Source organism: Macrotis lagotis, chromosome 1 (assembly GCF_037893015.1).
Source record: "Macrotis lagotis isolate mMagLag1 chromosome 1, bilby.v1.9.chrom.fasta, whole genome shotgun sequence".
NCBI lineage: Eukaryota > Metazoa > Chordata > Mammalia > Peramelemorphia > Peramelidae > Macrotis > Macrotis lagotis.
Genome location: NC_133658.1, coordinates 168799644 through 168815009, shown reverse-complemented (window position 1 = coordinate 168815009; position 15366 = coordinate 168799644).

Here is a 15366-nt window from a genome sequence, read left to right as displayed (position 1 = left end):
TCAAGCCTTTTAACACTTCTCACTTAAGGCTATTGCAGTAGTCTTTTAATTGGTCTCCCTGCCTCAAGTGTCTCCCCACTTTTCTCTATCCTCTCTTTACACAGCTGCCAAAATGATCTTTCCAAAGTACAGATTTGACAGTATTCTTCTTAGTAAATTTCAACCCCACACTGCGTCTACCAACACTGACCTTTCTCTTGTCATTTTTTCCTAGTTTTTTGAGTGTGAAATGAAACCATATTTATTTTGATTTGCATGTTTCTTATTAGTGAGTTAGATCATCTTTTCATAAGGTTGTTATTTGCCATTTTCTTGAAAATTATCATTTATATTCTTTAACCATGAACCTAGTGGGATCAAATATAAAATTCTCTGATTGGTATCTAAGGTTCTTTACAACCTTGCCTCTTCCTACCTTTCCAGGTTTCTAAATCCAACCTACTTGCTTCATCTCCTCTTTCAGGGCCTTTTCACTGACCACTCCATTACTGAAATGGTTTCTCTCCTTACTTCTGCTTACTTCTGCCTGCCCTGGCTTCCTCCAAGACTTACTTCAAATACCTTCTTCTTTATGAGGCTTTTTTGTGTTCTATTATCTCAAGCTTCTCCTCTAAGGTTATCCTCCTTCTAATCTGCATGTATCATCTATGTATGTATGTATGTATGTATGTATGTATGTGTCCATATATCTGATTTCCCCATCCTATCATGGAGAGAGACTCATTTACTCTCTTTATTCCTGGGATCTGAGTTGCAATATATTGAGGCTACAATTCGTTTTTCTTATTACCTCTCCCTTGACCACTCTAGCCTGCCCCTACTCCATAGTCCATGTGCTCTGCTATTCTACTATTTCATTGTACTTTCCTCAACTTCATCTCAATTGTTAACAAACTTTGATTTATCTTGTATACCTTCTCATAGTCTCTTCATCTTCTATTGTTAATGGAAATATAACTCTGATAGAATGTGTTCCATCCCTCACCACCCTTTCCAGGCTCAGGTGCTTCCCTCATGCCCTCCAAAAAAGCAAAAATAGGTATACCATCCCCATGGTCATTTCCAGATCATCCCTTTTTTATTCCACCATCACTCATCAACCTCTCTTCTTTTGAAATTTACTCTAGAATACCTAGGACAAATCTTTTCACAGTCGTCTACTGGTCTCTAGCTTTTCTCTCTTTCCTCAAAGGGCATAAAACCTAATTTAAAATTGCCTGTGTGACCTTGGGCAAGTCACTTAACCCCATTGCCTTAAAAAAAATTTTTAAAAAGGACAAATCTGGTGTCCTTAAAAAAACAAAACCTAATTTAGTCTTCATATCAAACTTATACCCTAGCCTCTTATTCAGTGACTTCACTATATGTTTTGATGCATCTTCCAACTCCATAGTGACCTAGTTCAACTCCTGTGACCTCTATCTTAACTCCACATCAGCCAATCATAGTTATGGTGACATCACTGACATCCATAATTATAATACTTTCAATATTTTGAACTCTTGAAGTTCTTCTTTGAGTATGACTTCCTATGCTTCCATTTCTTCATCTGTCTTAGTATTCCTGAACCTACTTTTCATTTTCAACTTTGATTCCAGGTCTTCTTGTCCAAGTATATCTCCCCAATTGGGTCTCACTTTTCTTTTAATTTTGGGGGGCAATCAGGAGTTAAGAGACTCACCGCAAGTCACACAGCTAGTAAGGGTCTGAGACTGGATTTGAACTAAAGTCTTCATGACTTCAGGACTGGTGCTCTATCCACTGTGCAACCTAACTGCCCCCACTTTTCTTCGGTCTTAGTCTCATATTTTAAAATTTGAATCACTGCCTTTCTGTCCTATTCAGAGTTTGCCAAACCCTGATTCTGGATAATTTCCATCATCCCCCTCCATGCTGCCAATTACTACTGGAACAGTAACTTCTTGGAGTGAGAAAATGCCTCCAAGACCACTTCTTATCTCAATACTCCAAAACAAAAACGGAATCACATAAAAATAACTTAAAGAAACCATTACAAAATTATTGCTAGAGAAATAAAAAAAGCAGAAAATTTGACTCATAACCCCTAATAGTTCCTAGCACACTCCCTCACATCACCAGTCATGACAATCCAATGACCTGACTGCTTTGTAGTTAAAGACATCTACCCCATCGCAATAATTCTCTAGTGAGACATCTTCCACGCTTTTGAGAATAAGGCCCTTGAATTCTATCCCTGATAGATTTGTATGAATAACAATGAATAAAGAAAAACCCATAAAACCACTTATAATCTATATTATTTGCCACTTAAGGTACAATACACAGTTTAGTCATTTCACAATCCTTGGGCAATTTTAATTCTTTGTTACTATAAAAAGTACCAGAAATATTTTGATGTATATAAACTTTTTTTTATCTTTGACCTCCTTGGGACTTATTAGTGGAAACTCTTGAGTCAAAAGGTATAGACATTTTATTCTTTCCACAGAATTTCAAATTGCTTTCCAAATTGGTTGGACTATTCACAATTCCATTAAGTGTGCATTAGTTTGTCTTTTCACAACCCCACACTGCCTCTACCAACACTGACCTTTCTCTTGTCATTTTTTCCTAGTTTTTTGAGTGTGAAATGAAACCATATTTATTTTGATTTGCATGTTTCTTATTAGTGAGTTAGATCATCTTTTCATAAGGTTGTTATTTGCTATTTTCTTGAAAATTATCATTTATATTCTTTGACCATGAATCTAGTGGGAGTTTTTAGTTCTCCCAAAATCTAGACACCATAAGATCATAAGAACCAAGGGAAGAAACTGCTGGACAATTTTAGGTGTTACAGAACTGTAGCCTATTTTGGGCCCCACTTCAAGGAAGACTTTTGAGTGACTCAGTAAATAGAGGCCATCTCCATGAGGGGAGTATGGGCTCTCCAGAATCCAAGCTGTAAAATAAACCTCTAAGTTTCCTTTATAGACTGTTGGAGAAGTATCAGTAGATAGGCAACATCCAGAATCACCAGGATTCTCCTATCCATAGTGCTCCCCCTAAATTTGACTGAGCTGACCCTGAAATCTCTTTGGGTCAACTTTCTACTATCATTTACCATCTAATGTAGGACTTTGCCTACATGACCTCATCTAGTCTTACTGGTCTTAGCTGTGAGACATGAGAAAAAGGCACTGGTGAGACCAATGCCACATTCCTCCCAGGACCTTACTTGAGACTCCTACTGTCCCTCATTCTGGTCACCCTCTTTTACCCTCTGTCTCTTCTCCAAGACCTTCTCCAGTGATACTGGGAATACTCCCCAACCATATCTACATCACTCTTCTATTTCCTTTCTTTGACTGGATTCCCTAGGACCATGCCTTTGTTAATACTTGCTTGTAGGGGGAGAGGGGAAGCTTGAACTTCCTAAAATAAAACTTCACTGCCCCCCCAGGGACGACCTTCAACAATCTAATCACATAACTCCCTTCTCCAACCACTGAAATGCTACTTAAATTCATTCCTCAATTTTATATTTCCAAATTTTCCTGCTATCCTCATTCCAGTGATTCTGAATCCCCTAGCTGATATATATATCCTATTCCCCATCCTTCTGCTCTTTTATTTCCATCCTATTCAATCCTTCTCTTTTAATGTCCCACACCAGATCTAATCATCCCTTATACTGTGCTCTCTAGAATGCCTTCTCCATAATGAACACATTTCAAGTTAATTCAATGAGCTTTTATTAAACACTTCTATGTGCTAGTCACTGTTTAGCACTGGAGATTAAAAGGTAAAAACAGTTACTGATCTCAATTTTCTCATAGTCTGCTAGGAGAGACAACATACAAATAACTATGTTCAAACAAGATAAGTACAAGGTAATTTGGACATAATCCAGAGGGAAGGTACTATTGTTAAAGGAGATCAGGAATAACTTCTTGTAAAAGGTGGAATTTAGCTTAGGTTCTAAGGGAAGTCAAGAAGTAGAGATGAGGAGGGAGAGAATTTTAGGTGTGTGAGGCTGTTGGTGAAAATGTGTGGAGTTCCTCCTTTTGTCTTCTGACTCCCTCCTGATGACGGTGTATCCGTTGTCCACCTCTTCCAGTACTGCTTGTACTTTCACTTACCCTCTTGCTTTCTGGTCTTCATTCCTCTTCAGCCTGCATTTTTTTCTGCACCATGCCACAGAAACCTCTACCCTGGAAGTTCACTCTACTCCCTAGGCTTGATACAATGGAATGCTATTCAGTGTTACTTCCAAACTCTTTGTACCACCTTCTCTTAGCAACCTCTCCTCCTTTGAAGTTTATGCTAATCAAATGTATTATCCAGACTAGATTCTGACAGATATGATCTATTGACCTCAGTGCATTCTCAATTCAGTAATTAGGGCCTAACTCACACCCTTTCTCCCCAACCCAATTCTTCTCCTTTTACTAAGAACTTCAAAATGCATATTGATATTCCCTTAAATACCCCAACTACCATTTCCTTAATCTACTCAATTACTTCAATATGCTTACTACAAATAGTGATTAGTCCTATTTTTGAGCTTGCCATCACCCACATTTTTCTCCTGTGTATATGAACTATGAATTTCCTTCATTTGATAATCATTTAGCATTCCATTTCCTCCTGTTTTATGATTCTAAATCTATTCTTTTGCCCTTCATCTATCAGGTTTTTTCCCAGGTCAACACCTCTAAAATGGCTACTCTCTTCTCCCTCCTTATCTTGACCATTCAGTGAATTGGAAGACCCATCTACGTCTTCTTGTATTCTGCTCTTCATATGCCCACTTACTTCATTTTCCCTCCATCACCCTAATCTCTCATATTTTGAGCTGGTGAGTCACCACACTAAAACAGAGGCAGTAAAATGGCATCACAGTAGAGAATGTATATATTTTTATTTGGAAAAACTGCTCTAGATAGAAGGCTCCAATCCAAGATAGGGTGTGGAGGTGTATAGTTACTGAAAAAAAAATCACTTCCAACAATGTGATCAGTCCTTAGAACCTAATCAGGGAAGGAAACAAAACATCTGAAACACATGATGACTCTTTCTAATTGGGTGTTCAACCTTTTAGTTCTTCTGGGTCACATTTCTTGTAAAAAAGTTCTTGTATCCCACTGCAAAACTGAACAGAAAGTCTATTACCTTAAGTTTCAGTCTTGAGGTATCATGTTAAAATAAGAAATGATATTATTAGCCCAGAAGAGTTAAAAGGATGGTTGCTCACCAATTAGATTCTTTGCCTGGCACATTCCACAATTTCTCAGGAGGAGTTCATCAGTCTCAGTGATGGGTTCTCCAACATCCTTGGTACTGCAGGACAAAGAAGGAGATTCAAAAACGGGATCAACCTGAATTTCTCTCCCTCTACATCTCTATCTCTTGACTTTCTTGGAATCTAAACTAAAATTCTACTGAATCTTTTAAATATTGGGAAGTTGGTCAGATTTGTATTCAACTCTACTGAATAGGCTTCTAATAGAAAGTTTAAAAACAGAAATTATTAATTATTAATAAAATTCTTAATAAAGTTCTGAGCCTCCGGGAAACTTTGGGCTACCAGAAGGGAACTGAGCCTTTTCAGCTACATAGATTCTTTGTAGTCAATTATATTCACTTTTGCTCTTATTTATACACTGTCAATAGCATTAACTTAAGATGCAATTAAACTTATTTATCAAGAAAAAAAGTATGCTTCAAATCAGGACAAATTAGTGGGAATATTATTTGGAATATATATATAATGCTAGCCAACACTATTTAACATTTTTCAATATGGCTAACTTAGTAATAAAGGAACTTAATTCCCAGAACATTTCCTACTTAAAGCATTTATTAAGCACCTACTATGTTTTTGGCTTTGAGTTGTGCTTTACAAAAATTATCTCATTTGAACCTGATAACTTGGGAGGTAGGTACTATTGTGACCCTCATTTTACAGTTGAAGAAATTGAAATAGAGTTAAGTGACTTGACCATGGTTGGTAAGGATTTGAAACTGGTTGAGCTTAGCTTCTTTTGAGTGACACTAAAGTACTCATTGTTTTAATAAAGTATACTAGGTTGTAGGAGGGAAAAGTCTATATTTCATTCATTAAAGCATATCAGGATACCATTTTCTTGTAAATAGTCCTTACATCCCACTTAGCAAAAATAAACATAAAATCCATTACCTTAAGTTTCAGGCTTGAGGTATCATGTTAAAATCAGAAATGATATTTTTATTTTATAACTGCCAGACTAATTTCCTATTTCATAGGTGCCATCTGTTCCTGGGAATTTATCTAGGATTTAACAATCCTAACAAAAAATATATTTTTTGCTGAAGCATTTAGAGCTCTCATACATAATCTGAACAAAGAAATAATACAACAAAGGATGAAATATCAAGCTGTTTTCTTGTTATAAATTTAGAATTTTTGCAACTGTGGAAAGGAATCTGGGTCAGTACTGTTTACTCAGAAAGAGCACATGGTGTTTTGTTTCAATGAACAGGAAAATGTTTTATGATGAAATGTGGTCAAAGCATGTCATTTTTTCCAACTAAGTGGTAAAAGGAATTACATAATATAAGACAACAAATGAAAAGTAGCATGAATCATCTCTAATACAGGGAAAATCTTCAGTGAAGACAAAAACAGCTTCTTTTCCTGTCGAGAGTAAAAAGCAACAGAATGAAACTGAACTCAACAGAACTATATCCAAAATTCAGACTAAATGTGAGATTATAAATTGGAATTTCAAATTTTTTAATGCTTTCAAAATACATTCGTATTTCAGAGAACATCAGGGCTTTCAATTGATATAAAAACTAGGGGAAGCTAGGTGGTGCAGTGGATAGAGCAGGGGCCCTGGTGTCAGGAGTACCTGAGTTCAAATCTGACCTCAAACACTTAATAATTGCCTAGCTGTGTGGCCGTGGGCAAGCCACTTAACCCCATTGCCTTGCAAAAACCTAAAAAAAAATAACTTTCATAAAAACTATTTTTCAGTCTTCCCTTTCTCTTCTCCTTTTTTCCCTTGGCTGCTGCAGCAGCCATCACTACTTAGCAATGGGTCCTCAGACCTCCACATTGTTGTAGGACAAAGAATTGGAGGGGATAAAAAAAAAGACTGGCTTTAATCAAGAGTGAAATCACTTGTCTCTATGGTGGGTTTACCAGTCTGGTCAAAGGAAATAATGGTAGCCTGGAAGACTTCCAGTGGATTTCAGAGTTTACTATTAATCTCCTTTGGGATCTGATAAGAAATGCCTTCATCCCTGAGAGAGAGAGAACCAGGTAAACTTCTGTGGATACGTGAGAACTCTGACTCACTTTTGACCAAATATGAATGGACTAGAACCACTCAACATCTGAACAATACTTGCTTTAGGACACAAATTCTCTTTGCAATTGACACTTGTTGGGAGAAGCTAGGTGGTGCAGTGGATAAACCACCGGCCCTGGAGTCAAGAGGACCTGAGTTCAAATTCAACCTCAGACACTGAATTGCCTGGCTGTGTGACCTTGGACAAGTCACTTAACCCCATTTCCTTAAATAAATTAGAAAAAGAATTGACACTTGCAAAGATTATGCTGCAATTCATGTTACAGGTCCAAAGAGAAGAATGTATTACAGAGTTGTTCAGTCTTTTTTTAGTCTCATCTATTTCTTTGAGACCCCATTAGGAGTTTTCTTTGGCAAAGATAACTCTGAAGGACCACCTCACATCTATGAGAATGGTTAACATGACAAAAAAGAAAAATGATGAATGTTAGAGGGGATATGGGAAAACTGGGACATTCATGCATTGTTGGTGGAGTCATGAACTGATCCAACCTTTCTGGAAAGCACTTTGTAACTATGCCCAAAGGATTACAGAACTGTGCATACTTTTGGATCTAGCAATATCACTGTCAATATCCCAAAGATATCCAAAAAAGGGAAAAGGAACTGTTTATACAGCAGTTCATTTTAATAGTGGCTAAGAATTGGAAAGCAAAGGAATGCCTATAAATTGAGGAACTGCTAAACAAACCATGGTATATGATTATAATGAAATATTATTATGCTGTAAGAAATGACAAGCAGAACCTTTTCACAAATACTTACATAAACCGATGCATAGAAAAGTGAATAGAACCAGAAGAACATTGAACACAGTAACAGCAATACTCTTCAGTGAAGAACTGTGAATAACAATATAATGATCCAAGATAAGCCCAAAGAATTAATGATGAAGCATACTATGATTTCAGAAAAAAAAACTGATTTGATTGAATATAGTCTGATGCATGCTATTTTCACTTTTTTCTTGTATTTGAGTCTTCTTTTAAAAATGACTAATATGGAAATGTTTTACACAATTGCATATGTATATGGCCTATGTGTGATTGCCTAGTGTCTCAGGGAGGGGCAGAGGAAATATAGAATTTGGAACTTAAAACTTTAAATTAAATGTTAAAATTTTTTTTAAATAAAAAATTGCTTTTCTTCAAGAATCAATATTTTTAACTATTAAAGTTAAATATTGTAATTACTTAAATTTGTAGTTAATTTGAAGTTAAATTTATAGTTCTAGTTAATTTGACTTTGAAAAATCTATGCAGAAAATGAAAAAATTACAATATGGCTGTTTCTTCTGTTACTATTCAAATCCTTTATCAAAAGAGAAACTTAAAACTTCTTTGTTCTGTTAAAGACAGATGTAGTTTATTCTACCATATGTAAATTGTTCAATATTCCATCAAATTCAATAAATGAATGAAATTTGGAGCTTAAGATGTTAATTAATTATTTTTGCAACTGAAGAAGTTGTTTTTGGATGCCTTTCATATAGCAAAGCACCTGGTGCTGATTCTATTCCAATTGAGATTTACAAGGTAGGGGGTATGTGAATATCCAATACTCATACAAAAACTGACTGAAATTTTCCAATTTATTTGGCATGAGGAAGTTATCTCCCAGGAATTTAAAGATGCCTCCATTGTCCATCTAGATAAATATAATGGGAACAGATTGTCCTGTGACAATCACAAGGGTGCTTTTCTCTTAAGTCATTGCTTAGCAGAAGCCTCCTTAATAGGTTGGTCCTCCACTTGGAAGATGTTCACTTACCTGAGAGCCAGTGTGGCTTCAGAAAGGATTGAGGAACAGTCAATATGTTTGCTGTTGGACAGCTCCAAGAAAAATGCCAGGAGTAGAACAGAGGTCTGTATACATTTGCAGATTTGATCAAGGTCTTTGATACTGTTAGTGATGAGGACTTATGGAAAATTATATCAAAATTTGGTTTGCCTGGGGAAATTCATCAGTATTATACATCAATTTCTTAACAGTATACTTGCCCAGGTTCTGAATAGTGGACGATGCTCTCAAGATTTCCCAGTCACCAATGGAATTAAAGAAGTTTGACATTGCTCCCATGATTTTTAACATGTTTTCAGTCATCTTATCAAAGGCCTTCACTAAGGATGAACACAGCATCAAGGTCAGCTACTGAACTTCCAGTAAATTCTTCAACTTGAAAAGGCTACAAGACCAGACCAAAATGAAGGGAGTGTTGCTTTATGATGTTCCGTTTGCAGATAATTGTCCATTCAATGCAGTCTTTGAAGCTGAAATGCACCAAAGTATGGATCAATTCTCTGTTCCTTATGTTAATTTTGGCCTAACAATTAACACCAAGAAAACACAGATGCTCCATTAACCAGCATCACACCATCCATATATGGAACCATTGATTACAGCAATTTGAAAAGTTTTGAATACAATTGTAAATAGTATACTTACCTTGGCAGCGTACTTTACAGGGAAATTGATAATGAAGTTGACACTTATTCAGTGTTTTGTGAGGCTCCAAAAAGAAAGTGTGTGGGAGAGAAGAGGTATTAGACTACCAAAGTGAAGGCCTACAGAGCTGTTGTGCTGACCTCATTACTGTATGCGGGGGTCCAGCGTCTGTGGGGTCCTTGGAACCTGACAGGAGGGATAGAGTCGACAAAATGAATTGAGTCAACACAGGGGTTAAAGGCAGGAGCAGGTTGACTGTCAGCTGCTCATATTTATTTTTATAGTCTGAGAATCATATAAGCATCAAGCAAGTAAGCCAAAATTATTTCCTTGGTTACAAAAGTGTGCAGTTTTCATTATCATATAGTTCATATGGTCACAAGTTTGATCATGTAGTGGTTACAAGTGTGATTATCAATCATGTAGTTAATTTTCTTGTCCCTCCTCAGACTGTGATGACCTCAACCTGTCTGTTGCCTAGTTTGTTGCTGCATAGTCAAGTTACTAAGTAGAACTTTCCTGATAATAATCTTTGATATAATTTGTTTAATGGAATGCTTTTATGTTTTTGTGCCGCGTATGTAATGTTTTTTGATATGCTCCCTTGACAACCTATAATGAGGGCAGTTATGTTTGTCCACCTGTCCATTGACTCCTTCAATAACCAATTTTCCTTTCAGCCCTGTTGGTAGATGCCGTGGTTTCTATGACTTTTTATTCTTTCCCAATAAACTAAGGCTATTAGAGTTCACATATTGGTCACCTATACTAACTATCCTCTCACCATCTTTATCATATATTCCTGTGTATGGTAAGGGGGGCAAGACTGTTAATTTCCTTGGAATTCTATCTGACCCATCTTGTATCTGTTTTCCCCTGTATATATTCTGATGTCTCCCTGCAACTCCCAGTGCTGTATTTTCCAAAGATTTCATAATGTTGAAGCCTTTTTTGTATGCCTCAGGGAGAGGCAGTCCTGTTAAATTTGGGTAGAGTTTACAATCTGTTTTATTCAGGAAATTTCTCTGGAATCCTTCCTTTATAGTCATTCCACTATTAGGATGAATAAGTATTGTAAGTATTGCAATCAATAATAGACCTATAAATAATTGGTATGCATGGAATCTGTATCTATATATCTATATCTATATCTATCTATCTATATATCTATATATCTATATCTATCTACCTATCTATCTATCTATCTATCTATCTATCTATCTATCTATCTATCTATCTATCTATGAAGGAAATGTTCCATCAGGCAGTGTGACCGCCTTGAGTCTTGCTGCGACTGTGTCAAACAGCTTAGAGACCCTGGCTCCCAACAATTGTCTGCCTATGAAATCTGGACAATCTATCAGTGTCATGGAAAGAAACTGAATTGAAATTGTCTTAGGAAGATTCTGAAGATCACCTAGTAGGATAAAATACCAGACACTGAGGTTCTTTCTTGAGCTAAACTGCCAAGCATTCAAAATACTACTAACAGAGAGTATAACCTCCACATTCTTTGAAGGCTAAACACATGCTTACCAAAAGAGACTATTTTATGGAGAACTCATAAAGAGCAAGAACTCACTAGTGGGTGGGAAGAAGTTAAGGTTTCAAGAACTTTGGAACTGATTGTTCAGCATGGGAAACACTTATCCAAGACTGATCAGCATTAGAGAAGGGTTGTGCTCTATAAGCATGGCAGAATTGAAGCATCTTTTTTTTTGATTTTTTGATTTGATTTTATTTTCTGTGAGTCCTATTTGGGAAGGACATAAATAAGCTAAATGGCACAGCAAAGGTGCTAAGATGGTAAAAGTCCCTGGGATTGTTCCATATGAAAATCAATCTTGACTTAGTCACCAATCCACTTTTAAGCTATTTCCAGATTTGGCAGTTTATGAAAATTCCTGGGTTCCTGAATCAGTGCATAACTGTACTGTAAAGAGCAGCCCACTGAAGAGACTTTGGAGAGGAACTGCTAAGCAACATTCTTGAGTGTTCTGTTTGGGACTCTTCTGGAGATCCCTTGGATTTCCAGCATGGGATGGGGAGCAGAGAGAAATAAGTAGCAATGGTATCTACAACTTAAGCAAATGGCAGCAAGTACAAACATGTGCTTGCCAAGGTGAACCCGAAACTGGACCCCAAACCCCTGGCTGCATTTTCTATTTTGTGTGTTTTTTCCCCCTGAGCACAGATCACTTAACAGCAATCCTGTGGAACAGTCATTTCCAGATTTGGCAGCTAATTCATGAGCTTGAGAATTCCTGGGTTCCTGAACCAGTGCAGGATGACCAGGAGGAAGCACTTACTTCAATTATCGCCTTTCTTGGAGAAGATGACCACCACTTAGATCAGCTAAGATTTGAAAGGATTAAAAAGTCATGTCTGATTAACCTGTAGATGTGGACCTTCTGAGTCCTTTGGACAGTATAGTTCTCAGGTAAAGTGTAATGTTTACAAAATATATCTACTTCCAGGAAAATATGAGGTCATTGCTTGCTTTTTTATGTTTTAAATGTTTACTCTTCATCCTTTGTTTTCAAATAACAAGGACATCACACTCTTGGAGTCAGGGTACCATGTTGTGGTTCGTTTGTACATTTAAAGTGGAATTGGTTCTGGATTTGAGCAGCTTTTCTTTTTTGCTTCTACGATTCTGCTTTGTTCATGGATTACAGCACCTTTTTTTGATGAGGGCACACCATACTGACTGATTCTGTGCCAGCATTTTCTGTGTTTCACAGTTAATAAAATTGTCAGGTACAGCTATCCCACATCACAGGGATCAGGGCAGGGTGCTCCTTTAATCTGGAAAAGTCACATAATTTTTTTTTATTTTATGGTTGTCTATAATAAGATATTATAAAATTTGTATTAAGTATTTGGTCATAGGCAATATGTAGATCAATGTTAAAAAATATTTTATGTTGTCTGCTGGGCTTCACATAACATCTGCTACTTCCGCATAACTCCCCCCAAAATTCCCATTTAATTTTTTTATGCCAATTTGATGAGGAAAGTAGCTATGTAGTTATGAGAAATTCAAGTGGAAGTACTTCATGGCATGGTGCTAACAGATTGTCCAGCTTTCACAGGCATACAGCAGTAAGGTCAGCATGACAGCTTTGTAGACCTTCAGTTTGTTATTCAGCCTATTTCTTCACTCCCACATTTTCTTTTGGATTGTCTTCCAAACACTGAGCTAACTCTGACAATATGTGTATCAATCTCCTCATCTCTGTAGACAACTCTGGAGAGTGTACTGCCTAGGTATTATCCACAGAATCCAAAATGAAGTCAAAAATTCTATGAAGATGAAGATTCTCATTATCAAAGTGCTGAAAGAGGACAAGCTTAAATTTCCAGATAACTTTAATGCCAGAGAAGGCACAGATTATCAGACAAGATGGAGAGTCCTTGAGAGGAATGGAGTGGGTCACTTCTAAAGACTTACTCATCGCATGACCTTTTCATCACCAATACTCTTTTGTCTACCTAATCACAATAAAATCATGATAAAATGACATGTATGCACCTTTATAACAAGCACTGGCTTCCTTAGTTCTGTAGCGTCTGAACAAGAAAGTTCAAACTCATCAGCATTATCCTTCAAGAGAATAAACTTTTTGGGTTTTTTTTTTTTTGCAAGGCAATGGGGTTAAGTGATTTGCCCAAGGTCACACAGCTAAATAATTGTCTAAGTTCAGATTTGAACTCAGGTACTCCTCTAGGGCTGGTGCTCTATCCAACTGTGCCACCTAGCTGCCCCAGAATAAACCTTTAAAATCAGGACTTAAGGAAAAAGTGAAGAATTCTGGATCTTTTGAAATCATTGGTTTTAATAATTTCTTTCATTAGGCTTATGACAGCTATTTCCTTCACAAAATAAGTGTTTAAAACACTACTATACTGAAACATTATTTTAGGAGATATGACAACTTCATGGAATTGCCAAATAGACATTTCATTTTTACCTTAGGTATATGCTGTCCAGAGACTCACAGGGGCCAGATCTATGGGATAATCACATATGGCTCTTTAGTCTTTTTAGGTCTAGGATGATTTTATTGGTCATTTTCTCCAAGAATCAGTGTAGTTGTAGGAAGTCCTTTCCTCTAGCAGCTTGCTCAGAGCTCCAGGAATTTGCAATTTGGACTCAGGGAAAGAATGACAAAAACAGAAGAGGCAGCCAGGGGTTTGAAGTCCAAACATAGGCTGGTTCGCTGAGACAAGTACATATTCTCACTATCAAGTACTCACTGGGGTAGAAAGGACCAACGAACCAATCCAGATTAGTTGGGTGGTACATGTCCTTTAGCAAGGGGCCAAAGTTTATGTCTCACAGAAAGGGGTTAAATTGCATTCCCAACCCAACCATACATACAGTGGGAGATTTAGGGTAACATAATGACACAGGAATCAAGAGGCTTGGGAGAAAAAGTACCGGGATAGGATTTTTTACGACTTCAACTTAAGAAAGGCATACTTTTAAGGAATGTGAAAAATAATAACTGACATTTATGGGTACCTTAATGATTGCAAAGCAGAATAGAATTATCTTTGTAGCACATCCCCTTATCCCCTCTCTACCTCATATATATTCTTCAACTACTTCTGATTAGACTGCGAGAAGTTTGGGGGATAACAGTCATGTAGGACTCATCCCTGAATCCCAAATTGATTTCTGTTTTGGAGGAGTTAATTGAAGATAGTTTCTACTGAGTGGTCCATTGACTGCTGCTCTCCATATGACAGGATGTGTTTCTAGTGAAGGGAGGAAAAGAATAGTCCTTTCTTATTCCAATATAATGATCCCACTGCCATTCTCCTTACAGCACAAGCGCGCACACACACACACACACACACACACACACACACACACACACACACACACACTTAAGCAAGTAACTAAATAAACAAATTAAAAATATATGATATAAAATCAGGTGGGCATCTACCATGGACCTCTAAATGCTTTTGCTTCTTATTCTTTCCTCTTGTTTTTGTTTTTTTGCAAAGCAATGGAGTTAATTGACTTCCCCAAGGTCACACAGTTAGGTAATTAGTGTCTGAAGCCACATTTGAACTCAGGATCTCCTGACTCCAGGGCCAGTGTTCTATTCTCTGCAACACCTAACTGACCCTTTCCTTTCCTTTTGAGAATGATCTTGTGAGTTTTGAGAGGTCTAAAAATCTCCAAGTGGTGGCAGTTGTGACAACTGGCATGATTGAAGAAGTAATTTTAGGACTAGACTGGTAACAAGGGAAGCCTCTGCATTGAAGAAGCCATTATCAGAAAAGAGGACAGGCTTTGAGGCAGAGAAACGGAGGGAAGAGATCAGTTGGAGACAAACTTTGTATCTTGCCTCTGCTTTGTTACAGGAATCTTCCTTCTTCCTTTTTCATCTAATTTAGGCCACACCTGAGGGCCTGACCTTCAACCTGATTTGGTTTGCATTGTCCTCTAGTGGGGGTTAGGTAGTCTCCAAAAACTTGCATTCCCGAGTCTAAGTTTCGATCCACATGGGTCAGTTATCAACTCAAGAAAACAAGCCACCAGCTACCAGCTTAACCCATTTTGCTAGTGAATTTGTCCCAAAAG